The sequence below is a fragment of the Populus trichocarpa genome, chromosome 13 (assembly GCF_000002775.5).
Source record: "Populus trichocarpa isolate Nisqually-1 chromosome 13, P.trichocarpa_v4.1, whole genome shotgun sequence".
In the NCBI taxonomy this organism is placed as follows: domain Eukaryota; kingdom Viridiplantae; phylum Streptophyta; class Magnoliopsida; order Malpighiales; family Salicaceae; genus Populus; species Populus trichocarpa.
Window position 1 is genome coordinate 14,231,427 of NC_037297.2, and position 22,046 is coordinate 14,253,472.

The 22,046-nt window shown below is 28.8% G+C and overlaps 1 long non-coding RNA gene across 1 annotated transcript; it reads left to right on the forward strand.

The window, feature by feature from the left end:
- Positions 1–19,061: 19,061 nt before the first annotated feature.
- LOC112323754 (uncharacterized) lies at positions 19,062–22,046 on the forward strand. Its single transcript, XR_002977211.2, has 2 exons — positions 19,062–19,728; positions 21,699–22,046. It is a non-coding gene; the product is annotated as an uncharacterized LOC112323754 (long non-coding RNA).

The window sequence follows — 22,046 nt, forward strand, 5'->3', positions numbered from 1 at the left end:
TAACCAAATCAATTTTATTTTTTTTCAAAAAAACCGAAACCAGTTCAAACCCACCGGTTTCTGTTCAGTTACTTTAGAATAAAAACAAGTTTCTTCGGTTTGGCTCTGTTTTTCTGGTTTGGCTCGATTTTTTTTCGGTTTGGGTTCGTTTCGGTTTTTTCAATTTCAGGTTTATAAAACCAAAACCAAACCAAACCGATCAGTTTTTTAAAAATTCTAATCGGTTTTTTTTCACGTTTCAGTTTTTTTATTTTTTTCCAGTTTAATTGGTTTTTTGATTTTTTTACTCACCCTTATAATTTAGATAAGTAACTAATAGTTACTTAGATAGTTACTTAGTTACTTATCTGAATTATTGGGTTACATATATAAAGGTAAGAATATTTTTTAAAGATAAAAAATTGTAATAGAAAAAAAAATCAAGAAATATTACTTAATAATAAATAAGATGTTAACAAAAAAAACAATGTAGTAACACTAATTGAAATTAATAAGAATTCATTAAAATTACTTAATTTTTTATATACTAGCTAAATATGTGTTTGTTTTGTAAAATAATATTTTCCAAGAAAATAATCATTTTCTTGTAAAAGGTTATCGAAAAGGGTTATCTTCCATTTCTTTGATATGTTAAAATATTTTTCTAGAAAAGGTTTCTTGTAATCTACAAGTTTGGATTAAATTGTTATTTTTAGTAGGGGTGGCGTTGAAATGATCACGATGAGAAAGTGGCGATTACATAAATAATAAAATATAGTGGTGGTAAAGTGAAAATGGTGATGTTAATAATAAAATATCACTTGTATTAAGGTGCTATCCCAAGTCTTGTCAATTATCAAGTGTGCAAAAATCTTGTAGATAATTTTTTTTTAAAATTAGAGGGTGACACAGGGTAACTCTAAGATAATTTAGAGGGTGTTTGCTTTTAAAATAGTTTTTTGATTGAGGTTTTGAAAAAAAGTAAATTTTAAAAAAGTATGATTGGTTGAATTTAAATATTTATTTGGTAAAAATTATTATTAAAGTTTATGTGTAGCAAAAAACATGTATAAAATATTTGGTTGTTATGTTTAAGAGTGGTTGCGGTTGGTTTTCAAAATGTTTTTTATTCAGAAATACATGAAAATAATATTTTTTTTATTTTTTAAAAATTATTTTTTATATCAGTGCATCAAAATGATATGAAAACACAAAAAAATATTAATTTAAAAAAAAATAATAATAATTTTTTTCAAAAGTGTTTTTGAAACTCAAAAACAAATAGGATTTAATGAAACTCAATTAAAAAAATATTTAAAAACTACCTCACAAAAACTGTGTTTCAAACTCAATTTTTGAGTGGGTCCTACAGTATAAAATGTAATTTAATATATTACTAAATACCTTTATGTATTTGTTTCATCAAAAACACAAAATTTAACGAAAAACAAAGACCGGAAAAAATAGATATCTTGTTGTAATAATATTATCTATATAATAATGGCGATCAAAATGGAATACATGAGTTTCGTCAGTGTCATCATTTTTTTTGTAATTTATATGGTACACTATGGTCTTTCCTAGTTACTTTTTTATTTTTTATTATTTTATCAAAAAAAAATTAATGATACTTGTTGTATTATTGCGGGAGCTTTGATGTGTTTATAATATATATATATTTTTATTTATTTATTCTATCTCCTCTCTCCTCAATTTAATTTTTTTAGATTATTTTATAATTAATTTTTAAAAAAATTGCATGCACGTGAGTCGCATTTCAACTGCGCTAAATAATTTTTAGAAAAGATGCCACTGTACTAAGATCTGAAAAAACTCCACCACGGTGTCCTTTGTTCATCAGAAGGGAAAGGGAATCGGTGAATTGCACCATGTGCTTGTCATTGTTATATACCATAATACGTACCATGATCACGATCCCACTTCTATCTGCACGTACGAAGTTTTAATTTTCAACAGTACTGGGACAGGAGGAAACGGACATGACATTCATTTGTACCTTACCCTTGTTCCTCGTCCCCAGAACTGGTCGGTTTCCAACTATGTCCAAGGCCCAAGGGTGCTGATTCATACAATTTGCATTGTTAATCCTATTGTACTTCCTTCCTTGAGCAGTCAAGGGAAAGTTATTTAGTTAAAGGTATGGAACAGCAACTTACTCTACATCTACAAAGAGTTATTTAACTAGAGGTTTTGACGGTATTTTATCATAGACTAATAAGTAAAGTATTTTTAGTTTAGAAGCTTGTTAATGTTTTTTTATTTTTACATCTTTTTAATTTTTTGAATTCTAGTTCATTATAGTTTTAATGGACTAATAAGCAATAAAAAGTAAATCAACCCGAGTTAATCGACCAAACTCATGGCTTAGCTTGTTTTGTGGTTGCTTTTCAAATAACTTTTCGTGCCAAAATACATGCCAATGATGTTTTTTTTATTTTTTAAATATTATTTTCGACATCAACACGTAAAAATTATTTGAAAATACTAAAAACATATTAATTTGAAGTTAATAAAAAATAAAAAAAATTTCAATTTTTTTCAAAAGCGCTTTTAAAACGCAGAAACAAACAGGATAACCCAGTAAAAAACCGTAAAAACCCACAACACTGAAAATAAAATAAATAAATAAATAAAAAATAATACGATAATATGACAAAATTATGGGCATTGTGCAATGAAATCTCACTATTAAAGCTGAAAACTACTAAAGTTTTAATTGGTATGTACTAACCAGTTGTTAGAGAGTGTTTGTCTACGTTGTTGCGTCTGCGTTTTGCTTAAAACACTGATGCAACAACGTTTGGTAACAAAAAAAAATGTAAATTACTATTCATGGGTCCCACAAAATTATGCGTTTGAAACGGTGGAAAACGAAAGCATGTGTTACCTACTTCTTGCGGCTGCGCCATGCTGCACTGTTCAGTGAACAGTGCAGCATGGTGCAGCCTTCGCACTGTTCACTAAAATGAACAGTGTGAATTTTGTTTTCTTCAAAAAAGCAGCGAACAGTGCGAGTGAAATATAATTCACTCGCACTGTACATAAACAGTTTATTTTATTTTTTTCAAAAAGCCAATTAATATTTTTTTTTTTGAAAAACCAGTGCAATTAATTAATTTCATTCGCATTGTTCACGTGAATGTGAACAGTATTTTTAAAAAAAAAAATTAGTTTAAGGTGAATCAAATTTATTCATACTATAATTTCAATTTTATTCCTGATAATATTTTACCTAATTTTATTGCACGCTCAAAGAATCATGGAAACTGTAGTTCTTGTCGGATGAATTTTGTATGTAATGGAATTGTAGATAGTTTAATGGAACAATAAATTTTTTTTATATAAAGTATGATTTATTTCATGATGTAATAGCAATAGTTAAATCTACAATATTTAAATTAAAAATCATAAATATTAATATATATATATATATAAATTATTTTATAACCTCAATTTCTAAAGCATTCTTAACCAAACACATTAAATTACTTTTTGTTCAAATTCAATTTCAATCACAGTTTTAACCAAACATATATTTTTTCAAACCAACTTCAACTAAAAATATTTTTTATAAAATAATTTTTTTAAAATCTCAACCATAACAGCTATCACAGTACCAGAGTTATGTCACTATTAATGATACGGAGGCTGGCTGTGGTTCATATTAACAGTCGGGATTTCCAAGGATATACATCTATTTAAAAACAATGACTTGAAAATTACTTTTTGTATAAAGTTCTGACTCTGCAGATTTTACCCTGATAGAAACCAAGCTCTCTATGAAGGGAAAAAAACAATAAAAAGTGTCTTTCAATAACCATTACCACATTTCCATATATATAATACAACGTTTCATGAGTCTCCCGTCATTTCTTGTCCTTGACAATGATACATCAAGAAACGGCTACAAATTCATCGATTTCTGTAATTTTGGACCTGTTGTTGGAAGATTATCATGCAAAGATATATATATATATATATATATATATATATTCCAAACTAGTTGGAAAGATAACAAAAGAAGCATAGAATTTAATGGTTTTCAAGAGTTACTTATTATGTTTATTTTTAAGATAAGTATATGAATAGAAAAAATCAATCCCAGATCACATAAAATGATAAGAATATTTTAATCTAAGTTGAGGTTTTTTTTTTTATTATTATTATTCTCTCTTCTCTTTATGTGATCTATTTTTCTTGGGATTAATTAATTTGCAGCATTTTTATAAGTGGAGGGAATTAAAGGAAATATTTAATATGTTGGAAAGTGAACTAGTAAGTGCTAAAAGAGTATGCAAATATCATGTCAATGTTTAACAATCAAATTTTTTTAAAAAAAAAAATGTTAGGTGAAATTGAAGAATGAAGTAATTTTATATGTAAAAATTATAAAACCAAACTACAAAACATGTGAACAATCCCAAACCTTGTAAAAAAAAAAAAGGCCGGTTATAGGTCATTGGATTATGGGATTTGAAATTAGTAGATTTATTTTGTTATTTTATTAAAATCCAATGATTAAAAATTTATATTTTTCTACTGGTTATTAGAAAATAATATAAATCATATCTTGGGGCCTCATCCAACAGTTTAAACTTTTGGGTTGAATTGATTTTTTGACATGGTATCAAAGCCTTGATGACCAAGCGGTCACGAATTCGAATCTCACCTTCTCTATTTATCTGATAAAAATTAAATACAAGGTAATGTGAACATGTGCAAATTTCAAGACCAAAGAGCTTTCACTTAAGAGGGTTTGTTAGAAAATAATATAAACCATATCCTGGAACCTCACCTAATAGTTTAAGCTTTTGGGTTGAATTGATTTTTTGACACTGGGTATGAAATTAATAGATTTATTTTGCTGTTTTATTCAAATCCAAAGATTAGAGATTTATATTTTTTTTACCGGGTATGAAAATAGTATTTATTTTTTAAATTTATTCAAATCCAATGATTAAACATTTGTATTTTACTAGGTATTTAAGATCTTTTTTTTTTTTCTCACACAATCTGAAGTTACCATGATTTTGGTAAAAATTGCTGACTCATTTTCTATAATAATTTACATAAACAAAAGGGACTTGCTTGCTTTTTTGATATATATTTATATAAACCACCTCGAAGTTATGAACAGTTTCAGGGGTGAAAAGGACAAATTCCAGCTGAAAAAGTGCTCATGTCCTCTTTTAACTTTCGGCGATCGGCATGTATTGTGGTGTACGGCATGTCAAATAAAGGGGAATTTCAGCACGTGTTGTTACTTTTTTATACGTTATTACAAGTGAGATTAGAAATAACAATTATGAGAATCATAGTTATAACTGAGGTTTTAGTAATTGAATAATCAAATTTTACATGTTTTTTCTATGATTGATTAAATTTATGTGTAAAATCACATTACCTAAGAGGTGACGTAGAATGAATGGAGTAGTTATATATATATATATATATATATATATATATATATATAGGAACCTATAGTTTTTCCACTTAGGTAGTGGGTTGGAATATTATTTTTTTGAATTTAAAAAAAATATAAAGATATCAAGAAGGCAAAAGTTTAATGCATGCCGGCTGAAACACATTTAAAATGCTTAAAGGTGACATCTTGGACGACATAGTTTTTTCAAATAAATATTGCGATGACAATACTTTGAATTAACTCGGGTCATTGAGTTGATTAAGTTTAATAAGTTCGGTTAATTTAACAATATCAAAAACAATGCAAACTTAAATGAATCTCTTAAACCTGTGTTCTTTCAAAATAACCGTTAGTGAAATCTTAGACCCAAACTCAATCAAGAAACTCAATTCTCAACCAATTTAATGTTGAAGTATAAAATCATAAAAAAAATCATTCCAAAAAAAAATAATGAAGGAGGGTGAAATTGAGAGAAAAAAAAAACAATCTCAAACAACAATAAAAAGAATAAAGATAAAATTTGACAAACTAAAAATTTAAAGGTGGATAAAATTGAAATAAGGTCAAATTTTAGAAATTAATTGATATATATATATATAAAAAGGGACTAAATCCAAAGGAAGAAAAATAAAGGACCGATCTGTAAATTTGGAGTTCAAGGCGTGGATTTCTAGGGAAAGAGAGAAAGGAAGAAAAAAAAAGTTGTTGGCATCAAACCAAAGATCCATAGTCTATACACGTCGCCTAAGGAACAAGAGAATGCCGAAATGAATCGAATGATACGGCGAAACAACAATTTAAACTACAGAGTCAGCCACACATGCATCTTGAAGGCGGTTGAATTGTGCGTCAACAAATTTTTTATTTATAAAAGCAATACATTGCCCCTAAAACAAAGTAAAAAAATCATTATGAAATAACAAATAAGCCTTTGCTGAGAATTTTAATTTTAAAAGCAATATAATCATTATATTATGCTTGAAAAGTAAAATATATATAAAAAAAAACCTCTAGCTCATAGTTAATTTTTTTTTTAATAGCAATCAGGTAATTTAACTGTGTAAAAAAACTACAAAAAGATAATGTTACCCCGGACAATTCAAAAATAATAAATGGATCCCGTAAAAAGACCTGTTAACCTTCTTTCAAAGTATGTTAATTTGATTTTTTTTTATAAAGAATAAAACCGTTATTTTACTATTTTAATCCTAAGTAAAAACACAATATTTGTACAATAGTTTGACCAATTTCTTTGGTTTTTTTATAATTCAATGGAGAAGTCAGATTATTTCAGAATCCTGAAGTTTGGGGTGATAGAATTGGTACTGAACTCAACAGAGTCAATAATCTACAACGACTATGTAAAACATGCAAGCCGTCTGATGGTGCTATACTCAATTTCAAACAGAAAAGTCTAAATTAATATATTTTTTATGTTTTTAGATCATTTTGATATGCTGATATCAAAAATAATTTTTAATAAATAAAAAAATATATTTTTTTAATGTATTTTGAAATAAAAAAACACTTTAAAAACAATCATTACTACACTTTCAAACACCCTCGAGTCAGCTATGGATAATTTTTTTGAAGTTTTGATATGAAAAATAAATTTTAAAAATTAAAAATAATTTTTTAAAATATTATTTTAAAAAATAAGTATTATTACTTTCTTGAATGCAACTTGGAGACAAGTGTTGGTGGGAGTAACGGGATGACAACTGGGTGATGCCCAGTTCCAGTCCTATGCTTGAAAGATCTTCCATGTTGCCATTAAACGATGGCCTCATGTGTTTGTCTGCAAAGATGCTCGAGGGCACGAACCTTCTGGTTTAACTTCCAAAGGACTCAACTTGAATCCTTAACCACTGAACGAATTTTTCATTGATTAATTTAGATAAATTAGGTAATTAGCCCTCAAAATATAATTAATGATAAAATAACACAAGATAAAAAAAACAACATTTCAATAATGTTGCAGTTAAGAAACACGACATTTTATATATATTTTGTTTCTGAACAGCGACATTTTCAAAGATACTATTATGAGAAATGGCTGGACATTTGATAAAACAGTTGGACAATAGCAAAAACGGTTTGACCGTTTTGGCTACTGTAAGGTTTTTGATCATTTTTTTATTTTAAGTTTGAAAAAAATTTATAAAATCATAGTTTTTATTAATCTAAAATTTTAATTACTTTATGATTTTAGAGAGTTAAAACATTTATAATTTTATCAAAAATTGAACAGAGTTTTCTTTATATAGAAGTTATACCTCAAATTTTATCCTGCTTAAAAAAACCTGCAAAAAACCACAATAATCACAATAAAAAAATTCTAACTAAACTCAATATATTCTTATATTCCATAATCACAAGTAGCCACATGAAAGAATACACACACACATGCAAAATGAATATAAAATAATACAATATTTAAGTAATTCTAAAATATATAAACATAACTCATCTATTTATCTACGTTTATGTCGTCTACTGGATGATCCGGGCTCATCAATAGTACAACTGGATCTAGCTCCTACTCCTGCTTGAGTGGCCTTGTTCTCTGCCATGACATGTAGTTAATATCATGCTTAAGAAGCGTGGCATGTAGTTGTCACATTTTAGAAGCGCGATATTTAGTGGATGTCGCGCTTCAAAAGCGTGATAAGGTCAAACTATATCATTTCATTAATTTTTTTTCGAACGATGTTATTCTCCCAAATTTTTAAGTTTAATTTGCTATTTAATGAAAAAAAACCAATTAGTTCAAGGGAAATAAGTAATAATAATTAATATTTTATAAATTATTTCAAATAAAATAAGTAAAAATTAAAAGAATGAAGACCAAATTTGATAAATAAAAAATTTCAATTAAAAAATGATAAGGAAAAAGCAAATAACAATTATAAAAATAAGGACCAAAATTAATATAAAAATTAAATTCTAATGGATGAAATTGAAAAAAAATATTCAAAACAAAATATATATAGCAATCAAAAGTTTGAGGACCAAATTTGATATAATCAGCAAATAATATGACATTTCTAAATTTTTCACAACTTCCGGAAAGTGTTTTCCGCCTAAAATAAAAGGAAAACACTTTTCTGGAAACCAAGCCAAATTTTTCTTTGACTGGAAAGTGTTTTCTGTTTACTAGAAAATATTTTCCATTAACTAATTTTTCTAACGGCAAACAAATATAGCCTTAGCTGCACTAACTTTCTGACCTAATATGGCACAAAAATAATTTAGACATTCCAAAATTGTATCCATCTGCTCCATTGTAGCTTCTGCAAAGAGAAGCATGCCGTCTGCCAAAAAAAGATGGCTTCCTGCACCTCTACAATAGAGCAAAACTGGCTGCTTCCTGCACCTCTACAATTCCAAAAGCAAGCATTGATCATCTCCATCATAATTAAGATATGAAGGATTAGAACCCAAACTCAATCCGACACCGTCGCATCATTTGTGCCTTCCCCTTTCTCTGTCATTATTGTATCTTCACAATCTTGGACACTTAACCTCTTGTCCAAGAAGAACAAATCTCTCTTGTTTTTTTAATGTTTGACAGAAACAATAATTATTCTTGATTTGCATTTTAGCCTTTACAATATTATGAGAAATATTTTTTAAAATTCAATTCATTCTATCATAATTTGTGAATTACAACTGAAAATAAAAACTTAATTTCAAAAAATAACATCAAATAAAACGTTTACTAATAATTGTTCTCAAATTGAAGTCTTTGCCGACATGAAAACCTCATTGAAAAGACAAGGTAAGGTTGCAAGAGAGGATGGTCTGCCCCCTTGGAGACAGCCAAGCACTAATTAGCCATTGATTAATTCACCATTATTGCAACAGCACAACTTTTCGATCGATCGAAATCACTGAGATGTGGAGACCATGTCACGGGGTCACAGATAATTAGCACGCGTGCATTTTTTTTTTTTTTTTTTTTTTTTGATTTACGTGGGGTGTCCGGGCCAGCTTACGCGCACCATGACTATTCCCCACGGCCCACTGGACATCCTGCAAGCCCAGGAGCAGGTAAGGCACCGCGGGGGTGACAGGCGTGCACATAGAGGGTCGAACCCGGGACGGGGGCGGAACAAGTCACACGGTTGACCACAGCAGCTAGACCCTCAAGTGCGCACGCGTGCATTTTTGTTTGTCCTTGTGGGAGCAATGTCTATGCAGTACAATGATGCAATTCTTTTGATGGGAAAACACAGCAATCTAGAATATTATCGGTTTTATATTTAAATTATTATTTATATCAATTTTATCATTATACTATTTTTTTTTCTTGATAATAATTACTCTTTATATTACATTCTAACAAAAACTAAATGGTGTATGAAAATCACTATAGATCAAGCGAACTTTTATTATGAATTGCAATAATAATTTTACTTTTAATTTTTTATCTTTTAATTTTCTCATATTTTTTCGAGAGGATAAATGTTTCTTTAGCTCTCTTTTTTCTTCCCTAGCGAATGGACGGCGCCCGCGTCATTAAAAAAGCATGTATGACGCTTCTTGATGGTCAAATATGGTCATCCATCATCTAACTGGATGCGCAGTCTTGCCTTCTTTCACATGGTATGGCATGTGTAGATAGATAATGGTTTAATAAATATATTTTTTTTCTTGATAATAATTACTCTTTATATCAAATTCCTACATAATTGGATAGTATTTTTAAGGTTTTCCTTTTTTAAAATTGATAATAATTTTAAGAGCATTTATCTTAGACCCCGTTTGTTTCATGTTTCATGTAAAGTGATTTCTCTTTCTTAATTTTTATGTGTTTGTTTATACAATAACAAGTCTATTAATTACAACCAAAAATTGAGTTGAAAAGCTAAGATAAAAGTGTTGTTTTTTAGGGAAAAAAAAGGTTAAATATTTGTTCAAATTTGAAATTGGATCCCAAAAGATTTAATTGGTTTGAATTGGTAAAATTAAATTTTATTTTACTAAATTAAGTATTAACTCAATGTCGAAATTTATTCTTAGCATTGCAAGGGCCCTAAATAAAATTAACCGAAACAAAATATCAAATTTAATCTTAAGTCAACTTAATATGAAATGATTAAATTGGGAATAAGAAAAGTCAAGTGAAAAAAAAATAAAGAAGAAGAATAGAAGGGAAAAAAATAATGTGGGTAACTAGTGCAACGCATAATGAATATTGTCTTTCTCTTGCGTTACATTTTCATCTTTTTTAACCTCACATTATAATTCACCTGTTCATGATTTCATTTCATGATTTACAGAGTATTAACTTTGTGAAATTACACTACAATTATTAAATAGAAAATAAAAGAACCCAATATTTAAAAAAGGAACGCGAATGAAAAAAATATATTAAGGTTTGTTAAATGGAAAGTAAAATGACCCAATTAAAAGAAAATTAGACCTGAATGAACAAAAGAAAAACACAATAAAAAAAGGACTTGAATAAAAAAAATAGAGTTGAGATGAAATGTTTTGATTGTATTCATAATTAAAAGTGAAATGTCAGTAAGTGAAAATTAAAAGTGTATGTGCATATATATATTGAATATTTATTACTTATTTTCAGTTACTAATTACTTGTTTTTCGTAATTGAAAATAACTTTAATTGACTTATATATTTATCTTAAGAGGGCACTATAGACTATAGAGAGAAGACTCGACCAGAGATTCATTCCCTGGCTTTTCTGCTTATTACTCTAAAATTATATATCAGTTTGAACATCTTGTGATAGCTGAACTCGAAGATTGTCCAGAAAGAATAATGGAGACCTTAATTATAGCAATTAAATGATTGGATCCCATTTTCACAGTTGCAGACATTCATGTGCTTTGTCTCATAAATTCATAATCAAAAGTTTCACGAGGAACAACACTTCATCAATCCATGAAAGGACAACGTTTTCATTGTGATTTTCAGTTGGAGTGACAATTTTCATTCGGTTTGATTTTTATCCAAAAAAATAACTAGATTGAATTAAAAAAAATCAAACAGCTGGTTCAAACCGATCGATTTCGATTATTTTAGAACAAAAACCGAAACCCAATCGACTAGTTTCGGTTTGGTTTGGTTCGGTTTCGGTTCGATTTGGTTATTTTATATTAAAAACCAAAAACTATATTGTTTTTTGAGGTTTTTTTGTAATTTCTAAAGGGTTTGGTTTTGGTTTTGGTTTGGCTCGGTTTTTTATTAATTTCAGTTTAGTTTGGTTTTTCGGTTTCAGACTTATGAAATCGAACCGGTCAGTTTTTTAAATATTCTATTCGGTTTAATTGGTTTTTTTTTTATGATTTGGTTTTTTTATTATTTTTTTTCTAGTTTTCTCAATTTAATTAATTTTTTTTATTATTATTTTATCGCTACTAATTCCTAGCAAACAAACAACAAGCTTCGATCAGTGACCTGGTTTTATTATTTAGAAAAGAAAAGGATTTTCAAGGAAAACTCCATGCCCCTGCTTCTGCGGGAAAGCATGCGTGTGTGTCAAATGTCTATAAATATGGAAGGACATAAAAAGCACACCCACGCATTGATTTCCACATAAAACCAAATGTTTTTTCTCCAAATTTGCATCATTCATAAAAATATTGATTTTTATGATGATTTTGGATGAAAAATGCCTTGAAAATAGAATTTTAGGGGGAAAACTTCTTTTTTTTTTCACTTTTTAACCACCATAATAGTGGACAGATTCTAAAAATATCGAGCAACCATAGAATCAGATATTATAATTTGTTCTCCTTTCATGATTTCTATTAACAAGAATTAGTTTCTAACTTTATAAGAGATTCTTACTATGTTTTTGGTATTACAGTGTAATGTATTTTTGCAAAAATAATTTTTAATTGAAAATGTAATAATATTTTTTTTATTTTTGATATTAAAACATCAAAATTATAAAAAGAAATACTTAAAAAACATCAATTTAATATTTTTGATTGAATCAAAAAACAAAGGGACCCTCCATCCAAATACAATTGCTTTTTTAAAATACCTTTTATTTAAAAATGCATAAAATCTATTTTTCTTAAATGATTTTTATTTTATTTTTCTTACTTCCTCATATTTAAATGTAAATATATTTTGAAAAACTCTCGAACAAAACCACTCAGTGACTTCTCTAAAATGGCTTACTTAAAAATATTGATTGGCTAAATAATATAGCCTATAGGTTTTTTCAAGAGATTTTTTTTATTCTTGGTGCTAGGGTTTTACTGTTAATGGAACCACAGATACATTAACTATAAAACAGAATACAAACAAAGATAACCAGAAATAAATATGGGCCTACTTATCCATGATCCAAATAAACCATTAAGAGGCTCATGGGCCTTGATTTTTGGGCCAGTGGACTCCAATCTATATTTTTATCTTAGGGTTAATTTCATTTTAAGCCATATCAATTTCTTCTTAAAAATATTGCCTAAGAAGAGCACAATTTAAGTCCTATAATATAAAGCACATATTCAAAGTCTACGTGTCTGCAGGAAAAGTTCGTTCGCTTGTCCACGTGGGATTTTGTCGGCTGAGGTGTATGACCCGACACATGACGAGTGGAAAGCATTGCCTAAGAAGAGCACGATGAGGTGCAAATGCGTTGGGGTGACATGGCAAGGAAAAATCCATGTGGTAGGGTATTTGCTGAGAAAGGAGACGGTAGTAAAGGGTGTCACGGCACACATTGGACCGTGTTCTGCCGAGGTGTACAACTCTGAGCGTGACAAGTGGGATCCTGTGGTAGGGATGTGGCAATCAGATGTGCCACCTAATCAAGTATGAGCTCTTGTTATCAACTTATTTGGCTCTGAAATGCAGTAACGAAAGCAATATATGTATGAAAAGAATCGAACAATCTCTAGTAACTTGTAATGGATGGCCCCACCAAGTGGGCCATTTCTCATGAAACATGAACAAAAGTGGGCCCAAGCTGTTGAGAATCAAAGGATCATACAGCCCATTCCACAACTTGTTCTGTAAAATATCATCTAAAGAAGAGAAAGTCTCAGCAAAATAAATCAGTAAGAGAGTCCTTCACGTGAGGCCCAAATTTGCACGTGCCACCTGTGACTCGGTCCCACAACCTGTCAAGCCTCACCACACACGCCGGTGCAAATGCCATTGACTTCTACTTTGACATTCTAAGTAAACGACGGCCCTGATTTAAAATTATTGTGATGATCATCTCGGTTCTTGGGAAGGATCGGGTTCTTGCTGTTTTGCCACGTGGTTCTAGTGTGAGACCACAGCTCTGGGATCTGTGACACGAGAGGCACGTGAAGCTGGGAGTTGTGTTTATTATCCTTCATTTACTGTAGCAAATGCACAGGATAATAGCTTATCAATGTCCGTACATGTGAATGTTTTGGTGGTGCTTAATGCTTAATGCTTAATGCTTAATATCAAATTTATAAAACATAAACTCGCTGAATTGGGATGACGGGGATTAATTTAAAATAATATCGTTTTAATTTTTAAAAAAGTTAAAAAAATATTATTAAAAAAATTAAAATTAAATCAAATTTTAATTAGATTAAGTTGAGTTATGGATTCATCTTAGATTGATTATTTTAATTTTCACCTGATTTTTTAAAAAAATATTAGCTTGAATTAAATTTCTGGTTGATCGAGTTTCATATTAATTTTTTAAAATAAATCGGGTTCAATAATATTGCTATGCTTTTAGCTAGATTTCATAAATTGATGATTTTTTTTAATTTGGTTAGTTATTTTTTGTGTTATTTATATTTGCAAGTAATGAAGAATATATGATCATTTGATCCTCAGCTCTTTACTATTTAAGATTAAGTCAGGTTATAACAGTTATATTTGCCATTTTATGATTTGTGCTATTTCTTAACAGGTAATTTATTCTTGAATTTATCAATATTTCCCTGTTTTTTAATTTGAAATCTAAAATATAATATAAGAAAATAAAATAAAATCACTTATTATTTAAACCAAGAACACAAAATAATTAAGAATTTACACTGTTATATTAAATTGTTACTTCACCAGAGTTGTTATATATATAAATAATTAAAGTGATTTAAAAAAAGTAAACAACATGTTAATTTCTAATTAAAAAAATAAAATTAGAAATTTTAAGTGATGTGAATCTAATTTTTTCTCCATTAACAAATCACCTCCTCGGCTAATAACAAAACTCCTCAAATTATTTAAAATGGATTATTAGTTAATTAATTGCTTTTACTTTCTTCAATCCATTTGATTCTGTGCTTCAAAAAGATTTAACGACGAAACATTACCCGAGGAGTCTTAGCATTCATCAATAAACAGTACTAATTTTTCATCAAAGTAAAATTAAAAGTTTATTTGTTTTTTTGTTTTAAAAGTATTTTTAAAAAACATTTAAAAAAAATTCAAATTAAATTTTTTTATGTATTTTGATGTGTTGATATTAAAAATGAATTTAAAAAAATAAACAAAATATATTATTTTGATATATTTGTAAATAAAAAATATTTAAAAAATAATTGTTATTACAATAATAAAAAAAACTAAAAGAGAGACATGTGTGTGTGTGTTGGTATTAATTATTATTATTATTATTAACATATGTTTAAAAAAAAGGCATTTCATTCTAGCAATGCAGTGAAATGTTTAGAATTTTTTTACTTTGATTCTTAAAGTTTTTGAGGATTTTTTAAAAAAATTTAAACTTAGTTTTTTTTTAATTTTATTCTTTAATATTAGATTTATTAGGTATTAGACTTCATAATTTATTTTATTTTTTTGCTATAAAATTATTTCAATCTCGTAACCCGGGTTGTGAGTTTTGTCGGTTAAACGTGTTTACTCAGGTTTTTTTGGTTCTTTTTAAATTAATTTTTTTTTCAAATTCATCCTTTAATATTAAGTTTATTGAGAATTAAACTTTATAAAAAGATTTTATTTAATGTGTTGATATTAAAAATGAATTTAAAAAAATAAACAAAATATATTATTTTGATATATTTGTAAATAAAAAATATTTAAAAAATAATTGTTATTACAATAATAAAAAAAACTAAAAGAGAGACATGTGTGTGTGTGTTGGTATTAATTATTATTATTATTATTAACATATGTTTAAAAAAAAGGCATTTCATTCTAGCAATGCAGTGAAATGTTTAGAATTTTTTTACTTTGATTCTTAAAGTTTTTGAGGATTTTTTAAAAAAATTTAAACTTAGTTTTTTTTTTAATTTTATTCTTTAATATTAGATTTATTAGGTATTAGACTTCATAATTTATTTTATTTTTTTGCTATAAAATTATTTCAATCTCGTAACCCGGGTTGTGAGTTTTGTCGGTTAAACGTGTTTACTCAGGTTTTTTTGGTTCTTTTTAAATTAATTTTTTTTTTCAAATTCATCCTTTAATATTAAGTTTATTGAGAATTAAACTTTATAAAAAGATTTTATTTATTTTCTATGGAGATATCCTGGTATCCTGACCGGGTTTGACAGGTTAACTTGGGTCATTTTGTTTCTTTTTTATTTGATTTTCTTTTTAATTTAATACTTTAATATTTGGTTGATTAAAAATTAGGCTTTATAATATTTTTTAATTGATTTTGTTTTTCAGATTCATCCTTTAATATTGAGTTCATTGAGAATTAAACTTTATAAAAAGATTTTATTTGTTTTTTATGAAGTTATTTTGGTCTCTTGACCAGGTTTGGTAGGCTAACTTGGGTTAACTATGTCATTTTTTTCTTTTTTATTTGATTTTCTTTTTAATTTAATACTTTAATATTGGGTTGATTGAAAATTAGACTTCATAATATTTTTTATTTGCTTTCTATAGAATTATTGTGGTCTTATTATCCGAGTTGCAGGTTAGGCCAATTAACTTGGATTTTTTTGTTCTTTTTTAGTTGAATTTTTTTTTCAATTTTATCCATCAATATTGAGTTGATTGGTGATTAGGCTACACATTTGTTTCAGTTTGCGTTTTATGAAGTTATTTTGATCTCATGACGTGAGTCACGAGTTTGATCGGTTGACTCAAGTGGTTTTTTGTGTTGATTTTTTTTTATTTTATCATTTAATATTGAATTTATTGGGAGTTGATCTTCATAATTTGATTTCAATTTTCTTTGTATGAGGTTATCCTGATTTTATAATCCAAATTTGACAAGTTAATCGGGGTTGACTTGACTCAGTTTTTTAGTTGAATTTTTTTTTCAATTTTATCATTCAACATTGAGTTGATTGAGAATTGAGTTCAATAAAAAAAATATTTGATTTCTATAAGGTTATCGGGGTCTTATGGCCTGGGTAATGGATTTGACTAATTAACCTAAGTTGATCCAAGTCGAAATAATAAAAAAAATATTATCTTAATTTTATTAGTCAAATATTTATATTAGTAGTCCGGATTGTCTTTAAACTTATCAAATCAACTAGATCATGAAAGATTAATCCTCATATAGTTTGATTTTTGTTCTATTAAAAAATATATTAACAACTCCAAAATATTTACATCCAACAAAAAAATCTATTATAACTCGTGGCGTTACACGGGCAATGATATATATATATATTATCTTAATGGTTATGAAGGTATATTAGAGCTACTTTCATCACAAGATAATAAACGGTTTTTATATATTAAAATGTGCCATCATCTATAATACGAGGACTATATGTTAACTAAAAACTAAAAGAAGCCTAGGAAATCATCTCTTTCATTGATCACATGAATAGTTAAGTGGTTGGCCCCTCTATTTTTCCTTGTTTTTGTTTTGAGTTTCATTTTTTATTTTTTATTTTTTTAATTTTATCATTCAATATTTTTATTAATTTTAAATTAGTTTTCATAATTTGTTTTAGTTTTTTTATGAGGTTATTGCATTATCGAACAAACATATTGCTATTTATTTGATATATAATTTTTCAAATATTTATTTTTATTATCATATCATTAAGTAAGAAATATTTTTTAAAAAAAACATGTTAAACCCAGTAAAGTCTAAGATTCGGGTCATGGGTGAAGCCACGTAACATGATCCGATTCAATATATCACCATTTCAATAATCAAAAAAATATGTCATCTTGAATTTTTTTTCTAAAATCAAACCATATTTTTACTAGTCGTCCGCGTTGGTAGATGACTTGTGAAGGTTTTTATAGTGTTTATTAGGTATTTTGGAAGAAAATAGACTGCAAATAAATTTTTAGGCTAAACCTTATTAATTTTTGTCACCACAGTGATGATCAAATTCTAGATAAGAGGCCTAGTAGGCTATAGGTGGTTTGCCATCACAAGTGACATGTCAATTGTTTAGAAAAATAAAAGTGGACACCATGTGGTTTGCTCCTAAGAAAATAAAAGGCATGGGCTTGGCTTGGCAAGGTCAAGCGCGTGGGTTTTTTAAAAGTTAAGACCTATGTGCTTGATTTTTTTTTTTTTGTGGTCATACTGTTTTTTTAAAAATTCTTGAATTTTTAAAATTTTTTTAGTGTTTTTAGATTTAATATGCTTGTATTAAACATAATTTTTTACAAGCACGGGTTTGGCTTGGCAAGGTTAAGCGCGTGGGTTTTTTAAAAGCTAAGACCTATGTGCTTGATTTTTTTTTTGGTGGTCACACTGTTCTTTTAAAAATTCTTTAATTTTATTAATTTTTTTAGTGTTTTTAGATTTAATATGCTGGTATTAAAAATAATTTGTTAAAAGCATGGGCTTGGCTTGGCAAGGTTAAGCGCGTGGGTTTTTTAAAAGCTAAGACCTATGTGCTTGATTTTTTTTTTGTGGTCACGCTGTTCTTTTAAAAATTCTTGAATATTTTTAATTTTTTTAGTGTTTTTAGATTTAATATGCTGGTATTAAAATTAAGTTTTTAAAATAAAATATATATTATTATAATATATTTTCAAATAATTTTTTTTTAAAAAAAATTGTAACTCTACCTCTCTCCCCGTGTGTCCACTAACTGTAATAAAACTTTTCTGTAGAAGCACGAGTCCATTCTTACTATCATAAAAAGGCTTGATCTTTGTACTCATAAAGAACTTTCCTCTCTCTTTCTCTCCGAAAGTTCTTCCCTTAAACAATTCTCTACAATCTTTACTAGCTACAAACCCATTTCCATGCTTAACAAAGCAAGTGTTAAAACCCTATGACACCCTGAAAGAAACAGGCAACTGAGTTTGCTTTAGTTTCTCTCTTTCTTCAATGAGAGAGGAGAAGGTAGAGAAAGAGTGAATTTCACTTAACATTTTGGTTCTAATGGGTGTAGGAGATAGTTGGGATACAGTAGTGTCACCACCACCAACATCAGTGGTGCCCTTGAATTTAGAAAGAGATTATCATTGGAGGCATTTTGATAATTCAATGAATGCTATATTAATATCCATGTTCCTTGTAATAGCCATATTTAGAAGGTTCTTAAGGCCAAGATCATTGTCTTCCTCAGCTGGTGCTAATGGCAGTTCTTCTCCTAATGATTTTGAAGCACAAGTTGTTTTCCAAGGAAAGCTTGATTTTCCATCTCCAAAAGTACTCTCTCTCTCACACACACACACACACAATTTGATTACATTTTTGTTTTTGGATTTTGAGAAGGAAGGGATGCTATTTTCTTTTTTTTCTGTTTTTTTTTATTAATTAAGAGATTGGAAATTAATTATTGTAGTTACAAAAGAAGCATTGATTTTTCGTTCCTTTTCTTGTTCTGTTTATGTCTTGATTCTTTTTGGGATGACCTGCAAAGTGTAATGAGTATACCTGCAAGCATGATTGTGACTGCTCTTTTTGCTTTTTTTTTGTTTGTAATGATAATTAATCTTTGGCAGTTTGACTGGCCATTATGCAAATTGCAATTTTTGTGTGTATGTGTTGAAAGCTTTTTCTTTTTTATGCTTTCTTGAACTTGTCTTTCTGAAATCACTTTTTGGTTTTGGTTTATTGTAGTAACCATTGAGATATCTTTTATCAATGTTTAAGCTCTCAAATTCTGTATATATTTACTTCTTTTGACAGTGATTAACATGAAAGATTAAGTCTTTATGCATAGATAAAGTATCAATTTCTTCTTGTTCCTTATTTCATCAGCATTTGAGGGAGTTCCTGTTTGAAAGAATATTATACCAAGTCACATGAGACAAAGAGGGCGATAGCTGGGACCTATTGATATGCATATGCACCGTCCAATTGATAGCTCTATCTATATGAGGACTGCCAATATGTTGGCATGTCCTTCAGGTTCCTGCTGATTGAATGATCCCTTTCAACTTTTGATACCTGGGATTTTTCTCTTCCACTCAGTGGTAGGAGCCATTGGTTTTCGTTATGTAATTACCTTCCAATTACTATTTAGCCTGCCGGTAAGTTTTCATTTTAGTTGAACTTAACCTCAAGTAGTAAATTATCTTTAGTTCCTAGTCTCAGTGAGTGGTTTTCAAATCCATGATTGCATTTGGCATATGTGATTTTAGATTATGATTAAAGATGACCATTATGAAAATTTAAAATTAAGCTTTAGCTAATTGAAGTTCAGTGGCTTAATTTATGGACATATCATGCAAATTTGGAAGATTAATGGAATTATATGGGAGCTTTTGTAGTGGGCGGAATTATGTTAAATAATTCATCATTTGCATTATAATATAATATTACGACGGCTCTTTAACGCAATCTCATTTGATTGTAAACATATTAGAATAATAGATATTATTATCCTAATGCATATGTATTGTCATTTGAGTCTTATAATATTATTACTTTTTATACCATTCTTATTTGTTATTTACAACAAACAAGGTATTGCTTTCCTGTTCATGTGTTCATTATAGAGGATTTGATACAATTAACATTCTTTGGTGAACCTTTTGCTTACTTCATTTTGTACAAGGCAGTCATCTTGGCTAGAAACAATCATGTTTATGCTTCAAATCTACTATACCAAAGTCCAAATCTAATCCTCTAGATTTGTTATTTATGAGCAGCCAATGTTGTTGATATGGCTGTGTTATTATTCTGATATAGCTCTGTCTACTGTATTATTAATCAATTTAGGTGTCTATTAAACAATCTGATGCTCTTTCTGCGTGGTTAATTATGTTTAAAGCACACATGGGAAGACAGTAATTACATGAATGTGCTTATCCATGCTAGTTTATCAGGCTAAAGGGTCCATTATATCTTACCAGCATGTGATTTTTGTCTTTATTGCTTCACACCATTATAGTATCAATGAGTGCTGAAGATTGAATCGTGTAAGAAAATGATCTTGCTTTGTTTATTTACAGAGAAGAACATAACAAATGATGTATGAAATTCTTATATGCATGGTGAGTTGTGTGAAGCCTTGTTAGAAGGTCTTTAGAGATTAGGGTGGCCCGAAGCTGTCAAAGAAAAATATTTATCATTGACAATCTCCTATTTTCGCCATCCCGAGATTTGTCCTATGCCATTTTAAGCACCTAAACATGTCTAGACACAATGGCCAAGTTTTTCTCTTCTGGATTTGTTGTTTAGCTTCAACTTACAGTAGGCCAGCATATTATCATATTCACCTGATGTGATGCTGCAAGTGAGAAAATGTCTTTAGAAATATGCCTGATATCTATATTATGTGCCTATTGGTTTGCCATGTCTCATTGCTCCTTTCCTTCTACAACGAAGACATGGTAGACCAGCTTTCTTTTGCCTTGTTCGATTGGTGGTCCAAGACAGTATCTTGGCATAGCTAGCTAATTATTTACCTTTCATATATCAACTTGTTTCAATGATATCACATTTTTTCCACACTAGATGTTAACACAGTAATTTGATTATTAATTAATCGAGACCCTTGATTTATGGAAAAGTAAATCAATGGGGATAATGTGGTAGGTATTCATGCTTGTTAAGAAATCATTCTACTCCACTATTTCATGTCTTTATACTTGTATCTTAAGAATGATTAAAGTAAACCCTTTTGTCTCTTCTTGCATTGCTTCTATTTGCAGCTTCTCCCTGCTTGAATTCCTTTGAAAATAGTAACCTGCGTTAGTTGCTGGACCTGTTACACTTTCCATGGTTGGAAAACTCCTATACTTATTACATTAAAGTATGTCTTGGAACTTGCATAGGAGACCTTCCGCTAATATCTTGTTTCGTTGTTCTAATGATTGAAAATATATGATGCCTGAAGAGTGATTCTTCAATTTTACTTGTATCTAGTTAGTGCTAAATTTGCAGCAATCTTTGATTGCTTGTACATGTTTTCTTTGCTGACTTCTTGTTTCATATGCAGATGACAGTTTATGCGGAAGAGGTATTGGTCATCATGCCCGGTGACGATGTTCCTACCTTCCTTGCACATCCAGCTCCTGCACCCCTGCCCTCCAGAGCGCATCATTAGGCCACTTCACCATCATAGTCTATGCTACAGTTTCACCTCAGCCTCAACTTCAAGCTAAAAAAGAAACCTAACATGACCTCAAAATAACTAACCAGAGCAACCGATTTTGCCAAAACTTTTCAATCATTGTCATCAACCAAACTTGATTTGAGCTGTGTACATTACTGAACATGAATTAGTGTACACTTGAATTCAATGATTAAATGCAAGTTGTCTTTGCTTCTGCAAGGTCTAAATCAA